The 27,244-nt window shown below is 37.0% G+C and overlaps 1 protein-coding gene across 1 annotated transcript in view; it reads left to right on the plus strand.

Moving 5' to 3' along the window:
- ITGBL1 (integrin subunit beta like 1) overlaps nt 1–27,244 on the plus strand; it is a 126,253-nt gene that overhangs the window by 67,249 nt on the left and 31,760 nt on the right. The gene's annotated exons all lie outside the window — the stretch shown is intronic.

The raw sequence follows: 27,244 nt of genomic DNA on the forward strand, positions 1-27,244 counted from the left end.
TGTATTTTCTGGGAAAGGCCTAAAGCTTCTCTTGAATTACTGCATTTGACCCTTAATGTCAGTTCATTTGTGATTTATTCTTTCACTAATACTATCTAACGTAGTCAGAAATTGTAGGCTGTTCACCCAAGTTATCTCTGTGATAATTGCACTGTTTTCCCCCTGTAATTGTATAGCAGCTCATTTACTTCCTAAATGTAGCATTAATCTTAAAAGAACTATGTATTAACAGACAGTTGCTTGCTCTTTTCTTAACTGAGCTGCAGTTTTCCAGTTAATTGTCTCTCTCTTTTCCTGCTAAAATTTTACAAGAGAATTTTTTGCTACAAGTTAGTTGGAGAATGGGCATCTGTAGAGAATTAACTGCATGTTATTTTTCATGCTTGCAAGAATGATAACTAAAAGAAAGGAGCATTGATTTTTGATTTATTTTTTTAATACTGGATCATTTTTTTCTTGTCCCCATGGATGTTGAATGTCTCTTCTTTCATCTGCTTCCCAAAAAGTTGTGTATCTTGAGAGCTTGGAGTCAGTTCTATGATTTAGTTGCGTTGTCCTCTGTGAAGACAGAGGAAGAACAAAAATCATAAAAACAAGTTTAATTTGAATAAATATGTAATATTGAATTTTTAAAATTAAGTATAATAAGAGTAAATGTAAAGATTTTAACATAAATGACGACAATTCTACCCTTTTGGCCTTCTGCATAAACACCTAATGATGCTGGCAATGTTCTGCTATTGAGATCCTGGCAGTGAAATAGGTAATTTTCAGGTGAAATAATTTGAGTGGCCTGTTGGTCAAAATTTTCAAAAGCAGTGTCTATAGGAAAAAAAAGCTTAATTGATAGTGGCTTTCAATGAACTTTGACTTCCAAACAAGAAGAGATCGCTAAGGTGTTCAAGGAGTGCAAAAGGCACATATGCGGATGGTGGACATAATATGATAGACAGCTCCTGTATTGAAGGAGCAAGTCATTCTGCAATTCCAGACTTGAAAAAAAAATTCCCCATGAAAATTTCCATTTAAAAATGGAAAGCAGTATCTTGTTTTAGTTCTATGAACAATTTTGTTGAAGACATTGGGAAGATGTTTTGGTCGACTCATCTTTGTTTTACTAGACAGTGTATTTTCTTTTACCCTGGACTCCTTGAATTTCCCCTTTTTCCATGATACTTTGAATAAAAGAAAAGTGTAAGAAAATTTCTGAACTGCTGAAGTAGGGGTTAGTTCCTATGAAAAATTGCCATAGGACTTGCATAGTTAAATTTGGTGCCATTTGGAAATCCCACTACCTGTCAGGGGAAGAAGTGTGGTACGAGCAGATGAATCAAAATAAGGTTTTCCAATCAAACACAATTGATTTCAAATTTTCAGGAGTGGGAAACGCCATAGAATTGTAAAAACATCCCCAATTTTTCTGATGTCCTTAGAGAGGATTGTGTGATGAGGAGAGTCTGAAAAGGAAAAGGAGATTTTGTCTTTTCCATTGGAAAATGATGGTACAGCAACAGTTATCCTTGCCCAGGTCGGTAATCCACTGTACTGCCAAAGAAGTTGAGTACTTAATGTCCTTATTTAGTGGGATTTTTTGGTAAGGCAGTTCCTGTATGGAATAGAATACACAACAGAATTCTCGGAGATGCAGGTGCATGACTTTATGATTTTGCCATGTATTGTTTCCTTAAAGAATGTTTTCTGTTCATCTGTACCTTTTGTTTTTAGATTTAGATACTTTTGTTGTTTATAGCAATGGGAGCCAAGAGAATTGGCACATCCCACCCAGATTTTGAGAATCCCATATTCCCTTAACTATCAGTCATGTATCTCAGCAAGAGAAAAAAAAAAGGTATAGAAAAGAAAGAACAGGGAAAGAAAATGGGCGTTTGTAACCTTTAATGTATCAGGCGTATATAAAAGTTTTATTAAAATTTATAGAGAACTGAAAAGAGGTTAGGAGGAACACAATTAGGTAATCACTTTCTATAAAATGCAATAAATTATGATTTCTCACTCTATATTTTGCTCTTCTGAGGGTAGATGAAACAACCTTTGTTTTCAGACTGTAATTCCCTTCCTGATTTTCGCCACTCACAAGAATAGCAAGCTGTTTCATGGGTGCTGCTGAGCATGTGGGGACATTAGAGAGGCTGCCAGAAAAGTATTACACTGTAGTCTTATATTTCTTAGCTGCTTCAGTGGGTGAAGGAGAGAGAAAGCTTCAATTGACATGCTGAGTAACAAAGGAAAATGTCTACATGCTGAAATGGTGTTGTAAAGGCAGAGCAATTATAAATTCTCTTTATTACATCAATCAGGTTGTCTATATCATGTATGAGACTATGTATAAGGTGAGAGAAGATTACAAGAAAATTTTGGGAATAAAAACCTATTGAGTACTTTCCAAAAATTACTTTCCCTGCAGAAGTCTTTTGAGGGTGAGGAGTGATTCTAGGCATCATCATTCATATAAAGTGAAGAATTCCTTCTATACTCTTATTCCCGAGAGTGTTGCTTTTTTTTTTAACTTGCTCCGTGACTTTTAACTTAGATGTAAAACTTTCACTTTTTTCATAGTGAAATATGATACTTTTAAGAACACACTGTACATCAAGACCAGTGTCAGACAAAAAGGAAAAGACATACCAAGAAATCATTATGGTTGGAAATAAAGAGGTACTATGTTTTTGTCAGGATTAAGGGAAAAGAGAAACCATTTTCTCTTTAAAATGCACATCACTCACTTGAGTTTTCCCTTCAGGTACAAAGCAGATTTAAAAATAGTTTTAATAAAAAAGCCTTTAGGAAGGGAATTGAAAATAAAAAGAGTAGGTTTTGAGAATAATAGATGAGAGGGTTTTTTTAAAAAAATAATCTTGTTTTCCTCACTTACCCTTGGTGAATGCAGTCATTCCATGGCAGATTTACAAAGCCAGATAACTGAAAAATATTCTTATTGGTATTTTAGCATTTAAATATCTCCTCTAAAATTGCTTTTATTTATTTGTCACATGGAGAAAATGAAACTATTTCTTTATTGGTGAAATTCCTCCTTACACTTATGCTCTAGCATGGGCTAACTGAAAAATGAAGGTATTTTTTGATTCTTTACATGAAAGATTTCTGTTGTTCTTGAAAAGGCCCCTAAGCCCCATTTTCAAAATACTAAATCATTCATTCAAAAATTGTGTGTCATTTTGAAAGTTTACCAACAGCAATACCTTTGTCCTTTTTCTCTATTTAAAATTATTAGATTTTGATTATCTTAGTGGAAGAGCAAGAGTGTTCAATGTATTCTTAAAGATTCCTTGAGGTGAGCTAAGACAGTGACTCAATCCCTTGTGTTCTGTAATGCTATTGCCAGTCTGGCCAGACACCCTCTCCTGAAGTCTGAAAGCAAAGGTCAGTGATGACTCCACAGAGCAGAGCCGTTGGCCAGTGCTTGCTGCAAAGAATTAATCCTTTTCTGGAGCATCTCGTGTGTCTTTTTGTATGATACACAGTTTGTGCTGCTCTCAAACGTCTCATTGCATACAAATTGTTGTATCAACTGTGGTAGATTGCAGTTGATACAAAGTGGAGAATATCAACTGAAGGAAAGAGGAACACACATGCAATAATCCTATCTGTGCAGTGACGAGAGTGGATGGAACCTAGATAAATATAATGTGCTAAATAGCTGCCTAAAACCAGGTATAACTATACAACTGTCTTCTGACCTTTGTGAAGTCTTACATGACTCATGGAAAAGATGACATTAAATACTCAGCTTGTAAATAATTTTGGGTTGTATCATTAACTACTATAGCTTCCTATAAACCTTTGAATGACATCATTCAATATATATTCAAAATTTTTAAATATATGCAAACTGTAATGTGGAAACCTGGTCTTTTCATCTCTACAACAGGTAAGTCCCTACAGCTGGGCATAATGCCTTAAAAGGGTAGAAAGGCTGCTGGTGGCATGTGTCACATTATGAGAACTTGTTCTGCTCCATTACCACTGGAACCTCATTGAGTATAGTTCTATAATGTTACAGTTGTGGTTCTTTTGTTCTAAGTGCAGTTATTAGTTAAGGACTTTGGGGTCTCCCTCTAGTATGACATTGCCAAAATTGATAAACAAAAGAAATTTCCTGTTTCTATAACACACTTGCAACAAAACATTGCTTCTGAAGCTTATGGCTTGTTGACTCAGTAAGGAGAGATGATAGTGGAAGTTGCTATTTGAATAATTCACTGTACTTTCTACATGACAGGATGGGGTCAGAGCAGAAAAGTGTAAACTATCCTAAGGTAAAATCTAGGTTACTACCCCTGCTACTAGCACTTTACTGCAGCCCCTTATTATGCAAATTGTACTGTTTAATTGAAGTGTAAATTACTCTAATGTACATCATCTCTGAATTTGGCATGCTGTTTCCATTCATTTTGCATGACCCCTGCATTCTGAAGGAGGTCTTAATTAAAGCACTATAGTCGACAGCCTGGCAGCAAGTAGCATTATTAGCTGGAGTAACAAGAACAGAACACAAATTCAAGTCATGTGTCACATCTCTAGCTTTCATCTCATCAACTTTGAGATCGAGCTCTTCTACATCTGTGTGCTTCAAGCAGAGAGGCACTCTTGCTGTGCTATTACTTTAATGCTGAATGAGCTGGTGTAACAGCATTTGTCATACAATTTGGAATACTCTTATATGCTGGAATGGCACTTTGCACTCCACTTGTTGTCTGTCGAAGTCTAAGGAAAAAATAGAAATAAATAGTTGGATCCCACTTCTTTTACATTTGTATATCAATAGTTTAGATCACTGATTTTAAACAGCTTCTCTGATTCAGGCTCTGTTTGAGCCTTTCTCTCTAAATTGAAGGAAGATCTTCTGGAAGCTGTCTTTGTTAGGAAAGCTTCCAAATTTTAATTTTTTCCCTTTTTTTTTTTTTTTTTTTTTTTAAATCAGAAAGTGCTCAGGAACTCATCACTTCAGTTTTTCTCTGTAGAGAAAGGTACTTATTTGTGACCCATCTATAGCACTACTTGCTGTTGTTTTTACCCTATACTGTTGTATTTTTGGGAGACATCACGTAGGGACAAAGGAACTAAAGGAAGAACATTTAATTTTTTTGGTGAACTCTTACTGGCAGTGCTTATAATTCAGTAGTAAAAAAATGGTTCCTGAAGTACTTTGTATCTGCATAGACGCTTTCTTAATCTGTTCTGGAAGAAGCAGGGTGTATTGGAAGGTGTCTGTCTCAGAGATGCAGGTGATATTAAAAGTGTGTGGTAATTCTGTAATAATAGAATTTTTTACTGTTCTGAATTTTCTCACTTGTTTCCATGGTAAGAATTTTGAGAAGCAGTAAAGAATTGAGGAAAAATAATTTATCTGGTTTAGGATAATACTTAGGAATAAAGGCTATGGGGTAAAAGACCAGTATAAAAAAGGAATCTTTAAACCATGGCATCAGTGGCTGGCAGAGTAACAACCACAGATGCCAGCTCACCAACATTAATTTAGCATGCTCTTTTTCAATATAGCGTGTTTTCATTAAAATGTATTTCATTTTATTCTCACCAGTAAATGAGGCAGTAGAGGACAAAAAAAAATTCTGATGTTTAAATGGAATATTCAGGAGGCCAGATCAATTATTTACATATCATGTATCTGATTATTCATCTGTGACATATTAATATTTAATTACTTATTATGAGTGTGGTAGGTGTCTGCTACAGACCACCTGATCAAGAAAAGATTTAAAAGAAGCTTTGCAGTCTTAGAGCTGGAGAATGCCTCAGGGTTGGAGGCCTTGCTAATCAGAACCCAGTTTACATGGGTTTTTTTCCAACCATATGCCTATTGGAGTGTGTTTGGAAGCACTTGTTTAGGTAAGGTTAATCTGACTGGTAAGAATGGTTAGGGTAGAAATGACAAAAAATCTATGGAGTAGCAGGCTTAACTGCTCAAGTGTTTTTCTGATGGCTGTAAGCACTGACCACTGACAATATGAAAAATACCTCTTGTTTTCTCAGTCAGTGCCTCTGAAATGCTACCACCTCTGGACACTTTGCAAACTTCTTCTTGCGTGTGATGTCTTCCTCATTCTTGTTCTCCTGATCATAATTCTTTCTCCAACAAGGACCTCTTTCATCTGTGAATGAAGACGTCTGTGGGAGACCTTGAAGGCCAGGACTGCCTTTCTGACAGCTGGCTATCTTCTGTGCATAGTGTCTTCCATATCCCAGTCTTGATTAATTTTCTTTACCTTTATTTCCCCATTTCAATTGGTCTGACTCCCGTTTGCTACTCTAAAAGTCGTTATTCAGTAGTTAGTGAATCTTTGATGTAGTTGGCCTTTTTTTTGAGGCATGCATGTTTTTTTCAAATTGTTTGAACTTGATTTCTGTAGCAGAGTGGGGAACATAATGCTGAATGCAAACTGAGGGGGGGAAATCATATTCACCTATTTATTTAATAATATTTACCTATTACTTGTATAATACAAAAGTCTCAATATTGAAATTGTTATCCAGAAAAACAATGTGTGAGAAATAATAGTTTTGCCTAATACTATGTGTGAATTTGGGTTAAATTTTTAATGCTTGTTCTATTTGTATTCTAGTGAGATTTATAAATGTAGATGATTACTATATTTTAGAAGAATTCACCTATATATTAATACATATTTACCTATATATTAATATTTGTAGTAGATCACTGTCTTAAATTAGCAAGCCAAATTATGCTGTTTACAACTGAAAGAACATGGTTAGGATTAAAAATGTTCAGAAATAAGTGGATTCTTGTAAGTGCTACACTTTGCTACAGGCTGGCAATTTTAGAATGTTTTCCAGTAGAGGATTGCTGTAATTATCATAATTGCTATTACCTAATCAAAGACTGGACTGACACTCATTTATGCTAGACTTCCTCTAAATCTACATTCTGCTCTGTCTCTTTCATTTGATTAGATAGTGAGCTGCAGATAGACCCACAACACATCAAGGCCTCTGATGGATGGTATATGCTTGTAAGAGCCAAGAAAACAAATACATTATTGTCAAGGCTGGACAGAGAAACTGCATGCTCTTAAGCACTAAATCCTGACAGTCAGAGATTTGAAGTTTCTTTTGTTTCTGCTGAAGGATGCCTAACACACATGAAATACATTTGCTTTTTATATAATAAACTGATTTTAAGGAGGTAGAATGTAAGCTATACATTCCAGTCAGTGAAGATATAACCAATTAAAATTTATAATAATTTTTAAAGTAGCTTAGATTTTTGCTGCTCCAAATTGTCATCCTGTTTTGGTTCACTTCAGAAAGTGATGTCTGACCAGAAGTCAGGATTTATGAATGTCTTGAGTACTTTCAGAGATACAGGAATCATTCACACTGACGAAAAAATTATTCATTGCCATGTGCAAGGGTAATTTTAAGAATGAATGCTTTTGTAATGCATACAACATGAGACATAGATGCAAGTTAATTTTGCATTTGTGCAAGTGACATAGCTATTTAAAATGGAAGTACCTTTAAGTACCTTCTCTCTTGACTTTGGTATATCAAGTGTTCTTAGTTAAATCACAGTAAGAGGAGATATTCCAAAAGAATCTCTGCTGGAAAAAAGAAGCGATTGAGATGTGTGCTTATGCAAGAGCTGATTAGATTTCAGAGCTTGTTCACTAGAACAAATATCTCCCGTAAAGTCATGAAGTTGTACGATGCAGAAAAAACTGAGATTGGTTGTATTGCCCAAAATATTTACTCATCACCATAAGAAATGTATGTATATTGAAATATTAGTGCATGAGTCAACTTGCATTTGGAAATGCACTTGTGTGTGCACAACAGAGTCAAGTCATCATGGTAAATAGATGCTAGCTATTGCAAACACAGAAGAATGTTCTGGGTGAGGTTCATCTTAAATTTAACTAGACATAAAAATATGACACTTCAGCCTTTGATTTTGGTGGAATGATTGTATTTCTAAATCAGAAATTATTTTCCCATTTCTTCTATATTCTGTGTTACTACAATATGAATTGTCATAATTAATAATTTATCCTACTGTCCTGAAAAGAATTATTATCAGGCTAGCCTTTAGATGCCTGCATTTGGCTTCTATGAATTGTTGTAATTTACCAAATTATTTACCCCAAATATAATTTCTTACTACAGTATAAATAAAGGTAATAGAAGTCTGCTGGAGCAAGGAACCTCTGCTGTTGCTATGCAGATAAAAGTCCTTTTCCTGAATACTTGTCATTTTAGAGTGTTTTGAGCTGCCTTGACAGTGACATCTTTACTAGTAAGTTAAATAGTCCTGTGGATCACCCCAAGGCACTGAAACATGCTTGTCTAAAGCTGGATTGATAGAGCAGCCACTGGGCCCCTTTTGCCCTGTGCTAGCTAGGATTCTCTCAAAATAATTCCTGATAGCAGCTCAGGAATTGATGAGGAATAGTGACTGGTCCCAGCAGGCAGTCTGGATGAGGCTGCCTTCATGGAAGATGCTTTGATAGTGCACATGCCATTTCTTCCATGCCAGCTGGCCTCAGTGCCAGGGAACTGTCCCAGGCCAATTTAATTCACGAGTAAAGAGACATCTGTCAAATACTGTGGTTATTCTCATGAAGATTGAATTTCTTTCTGCGCTGAGGTTGGCGTGGTAGCTAGGAGGCCTTCAGGAAAAGGCGACAGAAAGGAGTTTCCAGTACACAATGTCAAGGACCCCCCACTTACTCTGAACCTGTTATCTGCTCTGCACCTTCAAGGCAGAAACTTGTGTAAAATAAATTGATCAGTTCTGACCCAAAATTGGTTTTGTATAGTATGATAGATGATTAATAGGCTCCTAGGCTGATTGAGTAATTTGATTCCTGCCTTACTTTGTGCTTATGAAAATTTTTACTTAAAGATCCTGAAAATTCAAATAAAACCAAATTTTAAGCTAAAAACTGTTAAGAATTGCAAACATTCAGACTGTTGGTGAATACCATGTCATGTTTTTCTAGGATCTGCTTTTTGGAAAGGAAGTCTGGACTTGATAGAATAATTTTGGAGGTCCAACATTCTGTGGGAAAAATGAAACACCACCCTTTTTCTTAACTAGATTTAAACCTGACAAGGTTCTAACCTAATCAATGCTTACTTGCTTATCTGTTTCATGATTTCTTGTTTGAGGAGTTCCCTATTTTCCGGCAAGTATTTTGCTATGATTTACTTATGTTACAAAATGACCCATGGTAACTGCACATCACTAGGGTATTTGAAGCACGTAGGAACAAAGATTAAAAATTTCTTTATATTCTATTTGGAAGAAAGGTAATAAAAAGCTAAGCCAACTTTATTTTTCTGGTAGTCAAAAATAGACTTGCATGTTTATATCAATAGTTATGTTCTGCTTTACTAAATTCCAAAGTGCTGTTTGCCAACTTTGCATGAAGCACTGACTGGTACATTAGAGATACAGGTATTTCTAAGAGTCAGAACACTATAAAGGTAATTCATTAAGTAATTTAATCTAATTTTCAAAGTATGGTTTCCTATTAAGAAAAAAGTCCATATTTCTTTAAACAAACTTTTAGAAGTTAATACATTTAGCAAATGCTGAATTCAAATCAACTGAATTGGATATTTAAGCTGAACTTCTACTATATTATTTTCAGAGTCAGCTTTTTTCATGTGAGCCTACATAGTGATCAATATATGATTTATGAAGGGAAAAAAACCAGTATCTTGCAAAAGCATCTTTTTTTCTGATAAAATTAAAAAGTAAATGTTGTAAGTTGCTGTTAAGTAAAATGTCTGCAAAACTATGTTCTTTAGAGTTTTGAAAGTCCATCAAATACCTATTTATAAAACTCAGGAACATTTTCTTGTGGAAAGTGCTTTAATGTATTTTGTTCCCTGTGATTTCATAAGCATTTGTATCCTCGCTTTGCACAGAAAAACTGAAATGAAAGCATAAGCCCCCTGAGAGAGAGATATGAAATTGTTTGCTTTTACATGCTTTTAGAGATATTTGTATATTGTGAGATCTGAGTACAGACTGGACTAAATATTTTAAATGGAAGCAAGGAACGTGGAGAGAAGTGCAGGTGGGAGAAATACTGGCTTTTGATCTCTCATTGAAAGTTTTTGCAGTTATCAGTGAATAGTGGGAAGTATCACTAAAAAATAAAAGCCTAAATACCTTTAAAATATTTGTGGGATATAAGTCTAAATATTTATATGAAATCTTGGGCAATAACACTACAGTAAACTTGTTTTCTGGAATTTATGTTTGGAGAAAACTTGTGCAAAGTTCAGAGACAGTTCAAAGTCAGGAAAAGCCAGGCTGAAAGCTAATCTCCATACTGAGAAATTGCTAACAAAAGTTCTTCCCAGTCAAAATCTTTGTCCCAGAATTTGCGGTTCTCTTTCTGAAGCAGGGTTTCACAAGAAAGAACTAGAAATTGCTGTAATACATTATGTCATTTTGTTTCCTGAGTGCCACTAATGCACTTCTTTTACAGGAACTGCTGAAGTTTTTCTAGTAGGCCTGTGGGTTCAAATGCTCTGCCCTTTCCTTGCCACCTTCATTTGTCGAGTGCTCAGAATACTTTCAGGAGACAGCTTTGTCAGCTCTGTTAGAAAAATTATTTTATGGCCTACTTGAAGTCAGATATTTGTGCATGTCTTTGTTCTTTTTAGTTTGTCATCTTAATCACACTTCATAAAGCCAATAAAGAAAGACATGACCCAAAAAATAAGTGCTTCTGATTAAATCATACTTTCAGTAAAATTTACTGTTACCTCAGCTCTCCAATTCTAAAATTTAAAGCATAGTGTTGGGTAAAACCAAGCAAAACAACTTTCTTACATTACACAGCTTTTCAGAGCAACAGATAAATACCAGATTCAAGAAGCTGCTGTTTCATAAACCTTATAATCTTTGATGAATCTGGGCCCTCTGAGACAGAGAAGTAGAGAGGGATGGGAAAATAGATAGTAACCATTACTGGTGTTATCTGAAACTTTGGATTTTTTTGTTGTTTTGGATTTTTGTTTGTCTGTCTGTTGATTTGTGGGTTTTGTTCCCTGTCATGGGTCATAGTTGTTGCTTTAAAGATAGAGTATCTGAAAACATGCTGCTCCTAATTATTTATAAAGTGCAATATGTGCACCTTTCTTTCTCATAGCTACTATAATAAGTAATTAGTATCTACTTTGCTTACTATAAATTAGTCATTGCCTAATTACGTGTTTCAAAATGACAGCACTTTAACAATGAATGTTTTTGAAAGTTTGTAGGAATTCAATTTGTGTTGAATGTGAAAGTATGTGTCTTGTGGGGTCGCTTCATCAGTTTACTCAATCTTTTAATTGCACTTTCTGCCTCACTGGGGCCACCATAGGAACATGGTGTGTTTGGAGTTAATTTATTAATAAAAACCCCTTGATTTCTGTACATGTCTTTCTGCTCACTGTGAGAGGTGTCCATTTAGTAACTATGGTGGTGCTGTGTATGTTTATAAGGCTGTGGAACCACACTCACAAAAACACCCTTCCTTCCGAGTGGATTGTGAACCCAGTCTGTTGTTTCCCACTAGGGACTTGTTTCCAAACATAAGGCAATGATTAAGAACAGAGATTGAAGAGGAACCTGGAACATAGCACCTTCTTTCAAATTTACAGGTTTATTTTTAAAGAAATGACCTTAGGACTTGTTTGCAGTATGTGAAAGTGGCAACCTTGCCCCACCTAGCAACTCATAAACAGTGCCACTCATTGTTATTGCCGGTAGATGGCATTCTTTATATTAACTAAATAACTAACAGTTTCAAAGTTTTTTGCCAGTTTTTTTTGGGGGGGAAAGGAGAGTGGGTGATAGACATTTGCTTTTCAGGGTATTCATGGAAATCATACATGCCTGCTATTGTGAAATGTCTGTCAGAATTCCTTACTTTAATTCAGGAAAGCAATCTTACTGGTTTTTGTTTCTGTTCCAAAACAGTTTTTCTTTTCCTCTTTTGGGAGCTAGAACATTTAATGGAGAGTTAAGTATTAAATATTATTGCTACTTTCATTCTAGAAAACTCCTTTAAAGAATTTTTTTCTCCCCTATTGCTTACTGTCTGCAGCACCTACAGACGTAACCATTTCTTTTGTAGTAGATCTGTGGCAGAAGAGGGAATAACTCAGTGACCCCGAGACCAAGTGTAGTGTATAACTCTTCAAATGTTTGGTGGCTTTTTTTTTCTGTTTCAATGCTTAACCCAAAGCCCAGTAAAGTTAACAAGGAGATGTACACTGGCATAAGAAATTTTTTGAAATTCTGTTTCAATGCATACCGAAATAAGAGGGCTGCTCTTACAGAAAGGTATGTTGATGGAATCTAACCAGAAGATTTTTCATGCATTAATCATATTGGAATCCATGACCTTTGCGATGAAAAATGAACAACTGAAGTGTAGAAGATATTTCAAGATCCATTAAAATTCAAAATGTATTGCATATTCCAGTGCATAATTCAGATATTGATCATTGTGGCTTTTGCATGTGCTGAATGCTTATTTCACAGGCACCAACGATAGAAAGGAGCCATGCACCCCTGAAGGTGTGTGGACTAAAACTGTGATTTTCCTAGCTGGGATACTGGAATAGAGTACACTTGGTTCAGTTTGCTATCACATGAGGACACATTCCATCACATTATGCCTGTAAAATTGATCCATACCCAGATGTGAGCTCAAGGTGAGTGTGAGCAGCAGCCTCTCATATTCTGGGCAAATGAGGCTTCTCTGGCTGGAGGAGGGACTGCCAAATGCAGAACACTTTCCAGCTACCCACTATTGGTGACAATGAATGTGTATCTGTGAAATAATGAATTCATACCAGCGATTGCTCAGTTTCCAAACCTAGCCTTTGCAGTGACCTTCAGCCTTTAATAAAGTACAGCTGTGTCAAACTAAAGAATTAAGTTGGACGACCCTCTGTGTCACCAGGTCAATTGACCTGGACAGACTTACACTCTCTAACTTAGAAGAAAAAAATTAGACTTTTACCTAACTGCACATTTGTGCTTACTGGAAGAAAAATCTGTTATTCCCAGGACTATCAGAAGCTCTGTGGGTTGTGACCTGCTTGTGGTGGTGATTCTTGTCACGACCTTGTAGTTAGAGAACCAAGCTGAGAATCAGGAAAGATATTTGAACTGTGTTTAAGATTATGGGCAAAATGCCCATGGAAAGAATATTTAGGTGTATCAGTAATGCTCTGCTACCCAAAAGTTATTCCATTTACCCAGTCTTTGTTGGAAATGGCCTTCAGAAACTGTGCTTTCTTAGAGAAAATACTACCTCAACACATTAGGAATCACATTAATTTTATGTAGAGAAATAAGGTATTTATCCCCCACTGCACAAAGGTTCCGATTTTTATACAGAACATGCACTGGAGCATAACTGAAGAGCAGCTCAAAGTGTCTCCCACACTTAAAAGTTTCATATAAGCTTTGAATGAGCTCTGAAGATAAAGGGATTTAATATAAACCAGAAATACCACTAATAAATGCAGACATTTCTAGGTATGTAATTACTTACTAGAATTCTGTTTTCTGCTTATCTGTTTAATTAGAGGTGCAATTTAATATTTGTGAACTAAAATTTATTTAATATCCTAATCCATGCCTTTGCCAAAAAGCACAGACTACTAACCCACTTTATCATTATTGGAATGATATTTAATTTGAGTTGGCATGCAAATGTTATGAATTCTGAATCTTTTTATTCAAGTTTTTACCTCTAGTATAATTTTTTTGAGCTTGTGCCCAGAGGAGTGAGTAATAGTTTTGTTTTAATAGTTTCAGTATGTTTTAATACTTAAAAGCTGTTACCATAAGCAAGAAATATGCTGATCTTTTCCCCTCTTCTTGTGGGTGTAGAAAGAAAGGGATATCTAATCTGAACAATCTGAACTTTGTTTTGTATTAGCTATCTTCTTGTTTCACATCACACATTCCAATATTTTTTGACACCTTTGGGTGACCTTAGCTGATCCCTTAGCAATTGGAATGTGATGCATCTTTGATTATTATGTAATACAGAAACCTGCAAGGTGTAATCAACTTAGAGGCCTCTTGGTCGTGTATACATGAAGCTGTCAATTTGTTTATTGGCTTCCCACACTGACTAGTCCTAGGTGACTTATTTTTGGCTGGAGATATCACCATGATCTTATGGTCAAGAAAATATTTGTCCAGGTTTTGTAAGGATACAGAGGAATAGCAATTGAATAATAACCATATAATCATAACTTTATAATAATTGTCAGTAATTTACACAGCAAAACTGATAATAGTGAATAGAGGTGAATCGTAAGAAGTGTAAATTTGGCTCTATCATTTCCTAAGCCTTAAGGGTTCTTTGGTGACAATGTCCACAAAGAAAGATGCAGGGGGAAAAAAAGAAGCTCAAAAAGACAGAAGGAAGGGCATTACAAATATAAATGTATTAACTAATAATAACACATGTTTTCCAGAGGTCTGAAATTAAATGTTAAGCAATATGATGAACAGTTGCACCTAAATCAAAGCAAGTTGTGCAAAAATCTGTCACCTGTAGAACTATCTTACACACCAAACTTCAGACATTAATTACTCTTGGATCATCTCAGTGAATATATTTACAATAGGTCACATGAATTTCAGAGTAAACCTCTCATTCCATTCATGATGTTGAGCACTGTCAAGCTTAGGAGCATCTTGCAGAGATCATCAGTCTTCTGGGCAGGGAGCTTGAACATCCGTGAACATGCAAATTGTATCCGTTTCTATTGAGATCAGATAGATAATTTATCAGATGACAGACTTTCAAGGATGATCTAATAAGCAGGTACTCTGTAGAAAGAAAAGTGATCCACCAGGATTTGTTCAGCAGTTTTTCTTTTCTCTATGCTTAACTTGTAACTACCTAAGGCAATTCTCACTACAGCAAACAGTTATGACATTTGACATGGTGTGTTCGGGCTGGCTAGATCTAGCTGCAGTGCAAATAAGACATGCAAACATAGCCATAGTGGTAAGTAATATCTTAAATGAGATCTGAGGCTCCTTTAGATGTGAACAATAACTCACACTAAGTGACTAAATGACCTTATAAATAGTGCCCACTGATATGGAATTGCATAAATGGACTGTCACTTTGTCATATAACATGTATCTGTATTTCTGAAGAGCTTTTTCTAAGATGCTAAATGTGGTTCTTTCTCAATGGGAATGACTCATATAATCACAAATTTGATATTGTGACATTTTGGGGTATTATTCCATCTTGTCCATCTAGCTTGGTGTTAAAGTCTTCAGAGTGTTACACATTGAACTGAATCAGCAAGGTGACATAATCTCTTCTAGATTAATTCAAAAGGATTGTGGAGCAATAGATCATTTAGATAATGGAGTGCTGTAATGATTTATGCTACTTAAAATCCTGTAAAATAGAAATTTCTTTCCTCAGCGATGGGTGACTTCTTGACAGCTATATTTTATGAGCTAGAAAAAGGCTATATCACCTCCAATACAGCAAGTTCTCTTTGGGCATTAACATGCCTAGATTTCCAGTGCTGGAGCATTTAGTCATCATTTGGGTGGATGACTGTAGGCATCATAATTTCAAATGTAAATCTTAATTTTCATTTATCTTGCTTGTGACTCTATGAGAATTCATATCTGTGAACAAATGAGTGGAATTTACTTACACAGACATTCACAGAATCACAATATTGCAGCACTTTTATTATTTTAAATTTAGGGAAAATCTTGGCTCAGAAAACCAACAGAATGTTTCAGTTTTCTTCCAGAAGCAAGTAAATAAGCCAGTCAGGGACCTGATTACAATCTTAACGTGGAATTACTTTATATCAGTAAGGATTGTGCTGTGCTAAAGGCAATGAACTCTGCATTATATTACAGGGAACACGTTACAGTCTCTAAATTCTTTGGTCAGAATCCTAAATGTGTTGTGCTCTATATTTTTTTGAGTAGGTTTTGGTGAATTTTCGTATTACTGATGTGTCTAGAATATGATTTGCTTAATAATGGCAGAAATGTTTCAGTGTAAGGCACTATCATCAATCAAAAAAAATCACATAATCCATGTATGATGTAAACCTTTACTCAGCTTTTTTAAACTCCTTTGGAGACAGTGGAGGCTGAATTTAGAAACATTTATGAGGAGGTGAAGTGTTCCTGCTGTATCTGAATATCTACACACAGCTCAGTAGTAAAGCAGTAAAAAAAATTATAAAATAGGATAACTCCAAATAATGTAAAATAAACTTTGAAACTGAAGAGGAAATTGAAATGCAAAAATACTGGGAAAATATGCATTCTCTTTTTCTCCTGTGCTGGCAGCAGATACCAAAGTGGTGGTGGGGTTTGCAGGTTCCAGGCAACTCCAGGCATCCCCCCACAGGGCATGGCTCAGGCCCTCAGACACAGGGAGTGGTGCCACTGGGAAAGTGTAAGAAAGGTTGGGAAATTATGGACAGGGAAGAGGGAAACAATGAGTGAGGAACAGCAGTGTGAACACTGTGGTTAGAGAGAAGGAGAAAAAGAAGAAGGAGTAGGAGGTGCTCCATGGCAGAACACATCCACTGAAGCCCATGGAGGACCCACACTGGAGCAGGGGAAAAATGTGAGGAGGAAGGAGGGAGAGATGACCTGACCAGGACTTCCATTGCCCTTTTCCCTTGTGTCTCTTGTGGCAGGGAAGGAGAGAAGTCTCCTCAGTGCAATAGTGAAGCTAAACATGGGAAAGGGATAAGATATGTTTAGTTTTAATGTTTGCCTTTTTGTTTCCAAGTACCCAAATGAGTAATTAAAGATCTTTTTATTCTTACCAGATAGTAAATATTCATTGCTAATAGTTAAATATTTATATTATTCTTATAATGAAAATTTTCTCCAGGTTGGGTCTGTTTTGCCCACTGAATTTAACTTTGAAAAAAGAATTCACAATTCTGATATTTGGATTCCATACAGACACATACTGAGGTCATTATTTTCTGTTTTATTTATGAATGAAGGTGTATCTTCAAGAAAAGTCTACCACTGTCATTTGGAATGTGAAGCCAGCACTTTCTCTGGCTGCATTTTGATTTTAAAAGACTTTTCTTACTATAAACACTTGCAATCCAATTATCTGACAAGTCATTGATACTGTCTCCTTTACTCCATAAAAGAATTAAAAAAATAAGTGAGCATTAATTCCAGGGCTGGCCCATTAGAAAAGAGAAAAAATGGTTCCTTGTTCCCACAAAATCAATGCAGTTTTAATTGATTCATTTGTTAAATGGTCGTTATCCTTAATCAAGATGAAATCAAGACTAAAAATCGTTGCATGAAATTTGAAATCATTGGATGAAATGTGTAATGATTGTGATTGCTGTTGTGGACTAAGACTGAATAATGACTACTAATACCTGGTCTGAATGGTACAGGTAGGTGAAAGCACAAACTGTCAATACTTTCATGGAACTTCATTACGACTATGTTCTGCATGGTCTTGATGTCACATTAAAGGAAATATCTGGGTATTCCAAATAAGCAATCCAAAAGTCATAATTCAGGATGTGTACTTTCAATGCACTGTATATTCATTGCACTGCACTTGGTTTGGAGTAATAGTATGTTTGAAATAAGGTCAAGTAGTACCAAAGTCAGAATTTCTTTACAATTAGTGCTAAGTAGCCAGCAGGATAGGAAAGAATAGTAGATAAAAAATAAGGCAAACATTTCTAACAATAGCAAAAGATGATGCTGTAGTAAGCATCACTAAGTGATGTGATTAGTGGAACCTGTTCTCCATTCCAAGAGGCCCCAAATAATGGTGATTCTAACTGGGCCTGTAGCAAAGTTGGCCATGCAATTTTTACATTTACAATGTATGCAATGCTGTGAGTTTCATGAAGAAATACTTCACAGGATGGTTTTGTGGTTTGCAGGTATCTTCAAGGTAACCTCTAGCTTCAGACTGAGATAGCTCAGATCCCTTTTAATATTTGTTTTTTCAAAGACACCACATTAGTGTTAAGGAAGGATAAAATACTGCCTGATGAGTCTTTTAAATGGCACTGTTTGTGTGATAGGAGATGCATAATGGCAGAGTAATGATTCTACTCTGTCTATATGTTCAATAAACCAAACTGAGGTTTATATTTAGGCTCTGCATTTAGTCACCAGCTTCATTTCAATTACACAGTCATCATTTATTGGAATATGAATCCCAATATTACCAGTTAGATTGTGCCTGGGCCAGTCTGACCCTTGCTGCTAGGCCAAAGGCAGCAACTGTGGTATATCACCCCAGAGATACCTTTAGCTTGCTGGAGGTTGCAGCTGGGCACTGAACAAGTCCAGGCTTGTTAGGAACTTCCAGGGCTGGCCCAGGCTGGCCTTCAGGAAGAAGGCTTCAGGCGATGGTGATGAGAAAAGGAGATGGATTCTGCTGGAGCATTTATATCCAGAGGTTTATTCCATGGTTACAGAGGTCTGAATGGTAGTAACAACTCCAACAGAATACCGAGCATATGGTCTGATTCACCTTTTAAGCTCAGGGACAGGGGAGGTACAGGTGAGCTACCAACCAGGTGGAAGGGGCAGGGTCTCAAGGGATGAGGGACACCTAGACCGGCCAATGACCCCTGGGCCTGAGGGGCGTCCTTTGAACTTGACCAACCACACGACGCCTTGCTGGAATGTTAAGCCTGATTGACAGGACTCACTCAGCAAGGGGGCGAGGGGGAAGAGGTATAGGCACACCTGGGAGGTGACCTGGAAGTCTAAAATGGGACATTACAGCACACCGCAACAATAATTTGTATTCTCTTAGAGCCTCTGCTCTCCACTGGGGAGTTACAGCAGTATTTTTTTAAACACTGTAAGCCTGTGTGGCAAAAAGTGATGACTTCTGTCTGAAGAGGTTTCCTGTGTAAGGAGGGACTGTTCTGTTCCACTGTCAATAATTAAGAGCACGTGGGAACAAAAGGGAACATTCCCTTCTCAGGATTAGTGTACCTGAGATTTTAACTGTTCTCTTGTCTTCTGTGTTATAATGTCACATTCTCTGCTCTGAGGTTTGACAAAATATATCTTTTATTGTGGAGTCTGGTATTCCCCTGTAAGTAGTACATTATCAGATATTTCAAAGCAACATGATGGCATATTTTCAACTTGTAATCTGAAATACTGAGTAACATCTGCTTTCACTGCCCATAATGGGGTTCAAGAACCTTTATAATTGCCTACCATCTTAATGGATCCATGAAGAGCAATTACAGTAATTGATATTTCAAAACAACACAGATTAATTAGATTGTGCCATACTTTTATTGCTAGCTTCATGTTTACTCTGTTAGGAATTATTTTGCTGCTTTTCATTTAGTGTGACTTGGATTTGTCTTTTGTGTCATGAACACTTTTAACAAAGAAATAATGGTCAGTTCTAGTAATGAAGACAGACTTGGTCCCTGGATGAGAAATTTCAACATGGTTATCTATTTGATTTTTTTAGTTCATGCCTTTTAACTTCTGTCAGTTGATTCAAAGAGGACTTTGGGATAGCATAAGGTACAGAAAAATCTTCAAAACAAAATGAAACCTCTTGTAGAATTATTTTTGAATGCTATTTGATGGCAACTGAAAGAAATATCTTCATTTTATAAGTGCAAAGTGCAAATGCATCAATGGTAATGATGTTTTCATTTTAACCTACAACATCAGTGTATGCAAAATCATGTAAGATTACATATTCATGGCTGCATTCAAAATGCTGTCCATGATGATGATTGTGTTTCCATTCTTAGGCGTCAATGAGAAGTGTCTACACCTGTTTCCAAGTTTTGACCTTCATTTGAAGGTGTTGAAATAATATTTCTGATTGTTCTTTGAATTCCCTGGGGAGAGATGGAGAAAATTTTGAGGATGGAACAAGGCAAGGAGTGATTCCCCCCTGCTCCCTCCTTTTTTATTCTCTTTTGTTTTACATTCCTGGTAGCTTAATGCTTTGACACCTGGAAAGAATTGGGCTTCTCTGTACATTCAACCAAGCAAGAATGATAATAGTTCATGAATTATAGATGCCCTTTTCTCATCTGATTTTTTATAATTATTATGCCTGGTTTGGGATCTATAAGCAATCTTGAAGGAGTCCTGCTTTTCTGTGAGGGATGCATGGTAGGGAGCTGAGTTTTGTAACACAGAGTTTGTCATAGGAAACTGAATTATTATCAGTCTTCTGGAGCTCTTCATGGTTAGTGAAGGGATATAGAATGAGATACTATTTTTATGCTGAATCAGAATCTCTGTTGTTTTGGCAGATTTATTCAAGTAACTGACAGCTGATACTCCATGACAGGTGGTACCTCAGCTTCCAATTTATAAACAGGGTAGCACAAAAATCTTTCAGTGTCTTCTGTAAATATAAATAGATGATGTCTTTCATCAATGTATATTGTGAGGTTACAGCCAAGCTGCTTTGTGTAAACGTGACATCTGAATTCCTCCTATGGATAGGGAAAAGAGAAAAAAGAGTGCAAAACATCTGCATGTATTCCTTAGTCAAGATGTTGGGTGCAGAAATATCTGAGCCTATTTACTTAGACTTTTTGTTCCTATTGAAACTATCTTTTTTTTTCCTGAATCATTGCAAAATCTACATTTGTCTTATCAACTATTTCAGACACATCCTGCAGATACAGCTAATTAAGAGCCAACCACTAGCTGGAGTTTCCCTCAGAGCTTTCCACTGATTTGTTTTTGTTTATGATGTGCTTTGTTTGCTTCATTTCAGTGACACATTTGTGCAGTCTTATTTAGCCTTTTGAGCATCAAGTGACTGGAGCATCAGTGCGCACAGCATGAAAAGAAATGAGTCATTCACCCATTCCCAATCTTTTGTTTCCTCAGCTGATTGAAGGGTTCAATAAATTACTGTGGTTCATAATGACTATAAAAGTTAAACACTATTTTTATCTATTCAGCTGTGTTTTAAATACAGCATTGGGATCTATCATTCTGTCATGGAGAGAGGTTCTGGAAGCATTTGACAACTTATAATCTTTCCTCCTTCACATATTCATAAGACAGAAAAATTATGCATGCAAGCAATAACTTTACACATTAATTATTGAGTCAGATATCAGGAAGACCATAACTTTATGAAAGACAATGCATAGAATGCACTTTGAATTGAAGAAAAGATGACATTCAAAGATCCCAAGGTTTGAATAACACAGATATGTTCCTGTCCTTCCTCCTTTATGCTTTATCTAGGTCTTGGGCCAGAATATCTACATTGTGATATCCCCTAAGGAGGAGCATAAGTGAGCATCAGGAGATCCAGCTGTTCACTGGGCTCCTTAATGGGCTTGGGCAATGCCTGACTGGTGCTGGTTACAGATGGTGTAAAGAGATCCTTCTCTCACTGAATCACTTGTGTTTGCTAGCATGCTGCAAGGAGTCAGCAGGGCCATGACACTATCACCTTCTGTATTGCTTTCTTCCTCAAAAGAAGAGGAAGCCCGACAACTGCCTTGCCCAGATCATGCAGCAAGAGTCATAGTCTTCTACTACATCCTTCTGCCCTCTGTATTTCTTTATTATTTGGCTTAATCAATCAATGCATCTGTCTCAGTATATCAAACAGTGATAAAATAGCTTCCCAATTTGTTCATGACTGTTGGTGACTCATACTACTAATTTCAAGTAATTCAACTGGCTGTATTGTGGAAGCCCCTGCACTCCTTCTTAGACTGTTACTGGATTTTTGATGCTAGCATTTATATTTCATCCTGGTGTTATACAGGAATAATTCACTGAAATAATTTTTTCAAAAGAGACAGAGAAGAACACTTCTATTGCTCTTCCATCTATACACTGCAACCCAGAAACAACTGCTTAGTAGGAGTTAACCCGTGCTCCTGAATAATCTTTTGCAGATTAAAAAATTGCTCAGGTATACTGAGAAATTCTTTTCATTCAAGTGACATTTGAATTTGATTCTTCCCACAGCCCTTTTTATTACAATAACATGGGCAGGATATGAAATAAATTTAGTGCAGAATGAAAAATGGCTGATGTCTTTAACCTGCAGAGTCTCAAGATAATCTCTATAGATTAGAGCCCTTTACTTTAGAATAATAAATACTCTGTTTTAGTGATTTTGGGTTTTTTCTTTATGTTGCTTATGATGAGAACAAAACATTTGCAGTTATCTATATACTTGTATGTAAGTGAACAAACACAGTAGCATTGACACTTTGGCACGATTGCACAATTTGTGTGTTTTCAGCTGTATATCCTGCTATGCAAAGCTCAGATAAGATCTGAATTGTGTTATTTGGAATTGCTAAGCTTTTGTATTTCAGAGGCTTTATTCTGCTGTCATGCTTCTCTTGCCAGAAATTGTACTTGTGTCTCCTAGAATACTTGTTTTTTTGAGATGTGCATTGGTATGCTTTGCACTCCACATTCCAGCATTCTGTTGGAAAAACTGGCTGTTCATGACTTGGATGGGTGCACTCTTCACTGGGTGAAAAACTGGCTGAATGGCTGGGCCCAGAGTGTGCTGGTGAGTGGAGTTACATCCAGTTGGTAGCTGGTCACCAGGGTTGTTTCCCAGGGCTCAGTTCCGGGACCAGTTAGTCCTGTTCAGTGTCTTTATCGAGGGGCTGGGTGAAGGGATCAAGAGCACCCTCAGTCTGTTTCCCAGTGACACTGAGTTGAGCAGGAGTGTTGATCTGCTGGGGGACATGAAGGCTGCAGGGAGATCTGGACTGGCTGGATTGATGAGCCAGGGTATGAAGATCAGCAATGCAAAGTGATGGCTCCTGCCCTGGGGTCAAAACAACGCCATGCAGTGCTGCAGGCTTGGGCAAGAGTGGCTTGAGAGCTGCTCAGCAGAAATGACTGGCAGCTGGCTGGCCATGAGCCAGCAGTGTGCCCAGGTGGCCAAGGACTTCAGTGGCATGGTGACCTGTATCTAGAATAGAATGGCCAGCAGGACCAGGGCACTGATCACTGCCTTGTACCTGGCAATAGGTGAGGTCACACCACGAGTAATGTGTCCAGTTCTGGGCCTTCCACTTCAAAAAGACCGTGAGGTGCTGCAGTGTGTCCACAGAAAGGGAACGGAACTGGGGAAGAGCCTAGAAAGTGTGTGCTGTGAGGAGCAGCTGAGGCAAGTGATGCTGTTCAGAGAAGGTAAATATTCAGGCTCAGAGGGGACCTATTGCTCTCTACAACTACCTGAATGGAGGTGTCTCTCTCTCTGTCTATTCTGCCATCTCTCAAATGGAAGGACAAAAGGAAATTGTATTAAATTATACAAGGGGAGGATTAGATAATAAGAATCTTTCACTGCAATGTGGTTAGGTATTGGAGTAAGTTGATGATGGAGATGGTGGAGTGACTATGTCTGAAAGTGCTCAAGAGGTATTGGAATGTGGCATCTGGGGATATGGTCTAGGGGGGATTATGGTTGTGCTAAGTTGGCAGTAGGACAGATGACCTTGAAGGTCTGTTCCAACCTTGATGATTTTGTGATTTGCTGAACTTGTCTTGAGATCCTACAGTAGCTCTTGTGCTAGAGCATAGACAAGCCATCGGGTGTTAATTACAGTCAGTGCTACTGACTGACTCCAAATGAAAACACTGAGTATCTTTTTATGCAGTATCTTTTCTCTTTGATCAAAGAAAACTGAAAAATAAGTTGAAATATCTTTACAGAACATTTAGGAAGATTTATGCTGTCTTAGTTTCATTCTTGCCTTATTTCTGATGGGGCATCTTACTAACTTTCATCTTCCCAAGGAAAGATATTTATAATAAATGTGGAGACCAGTTTTCATAGGATAAGAGTCTTTCTTTCTAGATGAGTGCCGTTTCTAACTCTGAGCTTTTTTTCTGAAGTACCCAGTGGGGCAAGAAAAGTAAATTACTTGAAGTGCAAGTATCACTGTTTTGAAGGTAACTGGGAAAAGCAACACTCTTAAGAATTAATTTCTGTGTTACTTAGAAGTAAGTAAAATATGTTGCTGTATTGATTCTGGTCCTAATTTATGTATTCGGAAATAGCATAGCCTCTTATTAACAAAGAGTATAAAGCCTTTGCAAAACAAATACATAACTTCATTTTCAAAGAATTGTAGGGTGGGCCTATTGAGTTCTATAAAAAATTCCACTTCCCAGATTTTTTTTTTTTTAATGAATCAGAAACTGTTGAGTGCAAATGTGTATTGTGTAGTTCTACCACAAGCTTTTGGAAAACCTTTATTTTTTTTCCCAAAACTCCCTCAAGGATCACTAATTAATCAAACATTTTTTTTCTTCACCTTCTATAGGAGAAATATCATAATAACTAATCTTGAAATTCTGTAATTTTCTACATAATCAAAAACCATGAACATCTTGTTGCTATGGTAGTCCAGTAGAGGAAAAAAGTTTTAAATGAAAGAAAAATATTTTAGCATGAGGGTGACTACACACTGGAAAAGGTTGCCTGCAGATTTTATGTGGTCTTTGTCTTTGGAGTTGTTCAAAACAAAACTCGACACCATTCAGGGCAGGCAGCTGTAGGTCACCCTGTGCTGAGGAGGGAGGTTGGACTGAATGGTCTCCAGGGGTGACTTCCCACCTCAACTATTTTGTGATCCCTGTTGATGACACTGTGACTTAGATTAGCTGAAAAGACTTTCCCACAAGGACACATTAATCTGTTGAATTTTGTGGCATGGCTTCATGGTAACAGTTTAATTTTTCCATTAATGCAAATGAATTATTTTCAATTAAACATAATGTATTGCAGTCCCATAGGAGTAGAATAATTTGTCCATCTCTTTTCTAATTTGAGATGGTGTGAATTCATTTTAATAGGCTAACATCTCAGAGTTGTTGTTATGTATGTCAATGCAAAGGAAGAGCTAAAACACTCCTCTGTTTTTATCTCTCTGGTTTACATATCTATGCAGACATTGCTGTTAATTTATCTTGTGCTGGGTTTCCTTTTTTACTTCTGTAACAAGTGCATGAAAACTGGATGGTCACTCATCACTTAACCACTCAGGACCTCATTCACTTGGAGCAGACACTCACCACCACTGCCTGGACCTAACATTCTCAGCAAGAGAAGAGCTTAAGTAGGGACTTAGGAGAGCTGCTACTTTTGTTTTTCAGGTTTTGGAAGCATACATCCCTTGTTGGCTGCTTTATGGTTCACATTAGACTTTGTGCTGCCTAGTGGGGCTCTACTTTGCTTTGAGATATTTTGAGACACAGGCCGACTTAAATTTGAGTTTATTTTCATTAAGTATCTATATGCAGAAAACAAATATATGAACTTCCACACAGCTGGAGTTCCAGGCACATCTGCCTAGTTACCATGGACTGCATCTAATGACGGTCTTTGTATGGTATGTACAGCTGTCTAGGAATTAATATGTTTCTTAAAAAAAATTATTTCATTCGTAACATAGACCTCTGTTCTTCAGCATTGGTAAGAGTTTGTCCATGGGGTCTTCTACAGAAAGTCCTGAGTTTGTGTTTCCTACGCAAGATCCAGCCATGTAAGATCCAGCTCCAGAGATGAAACCATATTATTGTAGCAGCATGCTTGAGTGGTTGAACTCTCCTAACATCTATCTTCATGCTGATAACTTAGTTCTGGATCCAGTTTTGTTTAGAAAGATTGTACAGATCAATCATTAAAATTTTTATATACTTCCTAGCAGAAGCAGGAGGATGAGGTGACGGCTGACATGGAATTTCTTACCCTTTAGGGTCAGTGCATCCAGGGCTTGTTCTGTGTGAAACTTTTTATAAGAACAGGTAGTGATAGGACAAGGGGATTTGATTTAAAGAGGAAAAGAGTAGATTTAGATGAGATGTAAGGCTTTCTTTCCTGCAAGGGTGGTGAGGCACTGGAACAGGTTGCCCAGAGAAGTTGTGGATGCCCCATCCCTGGAAGTGTTCAAGACCAAGTTGGAAAGTGTTCTGAGCACTCTGGTTTAGTGGGAGGTGTCTCTGCCTATGGCAGGGAGGTTGGAAGTAGATTATCTTTTAAGATCCCTCCCAACCCAAACCATTTTGTGATTCTATGAAATACAGAATTGCACATTTGACTTATGAGCAGATTTCATGACATTGCAGATCTGTGTGCACACACTACTGTATGTGCCATTCCAAATTTTTCTCCATTTGGAAGCTATTTAAATTGGACATTTCTAAATGGTGGTGAGGTTATTTTCCCTAGAATTATATTGATCTTCTGTGTCATAAGTCATGTGATCATGTGATATTGATACATCATGCTGTGAAAGCTCAGCATTTTTTTGCATTTTTTCTTTAAGAAACATGCATGCATGTGGTCTTGAATGGAGTTTACATAAAAATTGTACCTGCATCCATCTGTACTACCAATTTTCAGATCAAGTTATTTTCAGGGAAGAATGCTTATGAAAATTATTGCATTGGCAGTATAGAATCAGAAGCATTGAATCATAGACTCGTTTGGGTTGGAAGGGACTAAAGGTCATTTAGTCCAGCCCCTTTGCAGTGAGCAGAAACATGTTCAACTTGTTCCAGTATTTCAGCACCCTCATAATAAAAAATGTCTTCCATATAGCTAATCTGATTCTACCCTCTTTTTGGTTTAAAGCCATTTCCCCCTGTCATATCAAAATATTGCACTCGGTTTGTCTCTTGACATTTGAGGTGGAGCTTGTTTTGTTTTGTATACTGATTTTATTGGTCTTCTGAACACTGAACCTCTGCTCAACGGTGGTGGTTTTTTTTTGGGTAAGCCTGGGTTGTCTTTCAGTTAGATACAAAAGTGAGGCTGGGTTGTGTGTATGGTTTCGTGTGTATTACTTACACTGTGTAAATTATTCAGACTGTGGATAGTTTTCCATTGTGCCATGAAACTTCTTGGGAAAATACATTTCTTTTTCATTAATTTCAGCTATAAATAAAGTAGTGGAGAAGCAGATAGAGATGGGTGTAATGTTTCCTGTTGTGATCTTTGAGACAGAATGGATGAATGAGTCATTCATTTAAGTAGCAGTGCTGATAATGAAGGCTTCAAGGAAGATATTAAATTCTGTCATTGTGATCTGCCTGTGCTCGGGCTCTGGATCCTGAAAGCGACACTCCCAGACTGTCCAGGTCTGCTGCAGCACAGCCTGCTCTGGCAGCTGCCTGCTG

The sequence above is a fragment of the Melozone crissalis genome, unplaced genomic scaffold (assembly GCF_028551555.1).
Source record: "Melozone crissalis strain CALT ecotype California unplaced genomic scaffold, PUWL_Pcris_2 ptg000013l_1, whole genome shotgun sequence".
Lineage (NCBI taxonomy): Eukaryota > Metazoa > Chordata > Aves > Passeriformes > Passerellidae > Melozone > Melozone crissalis.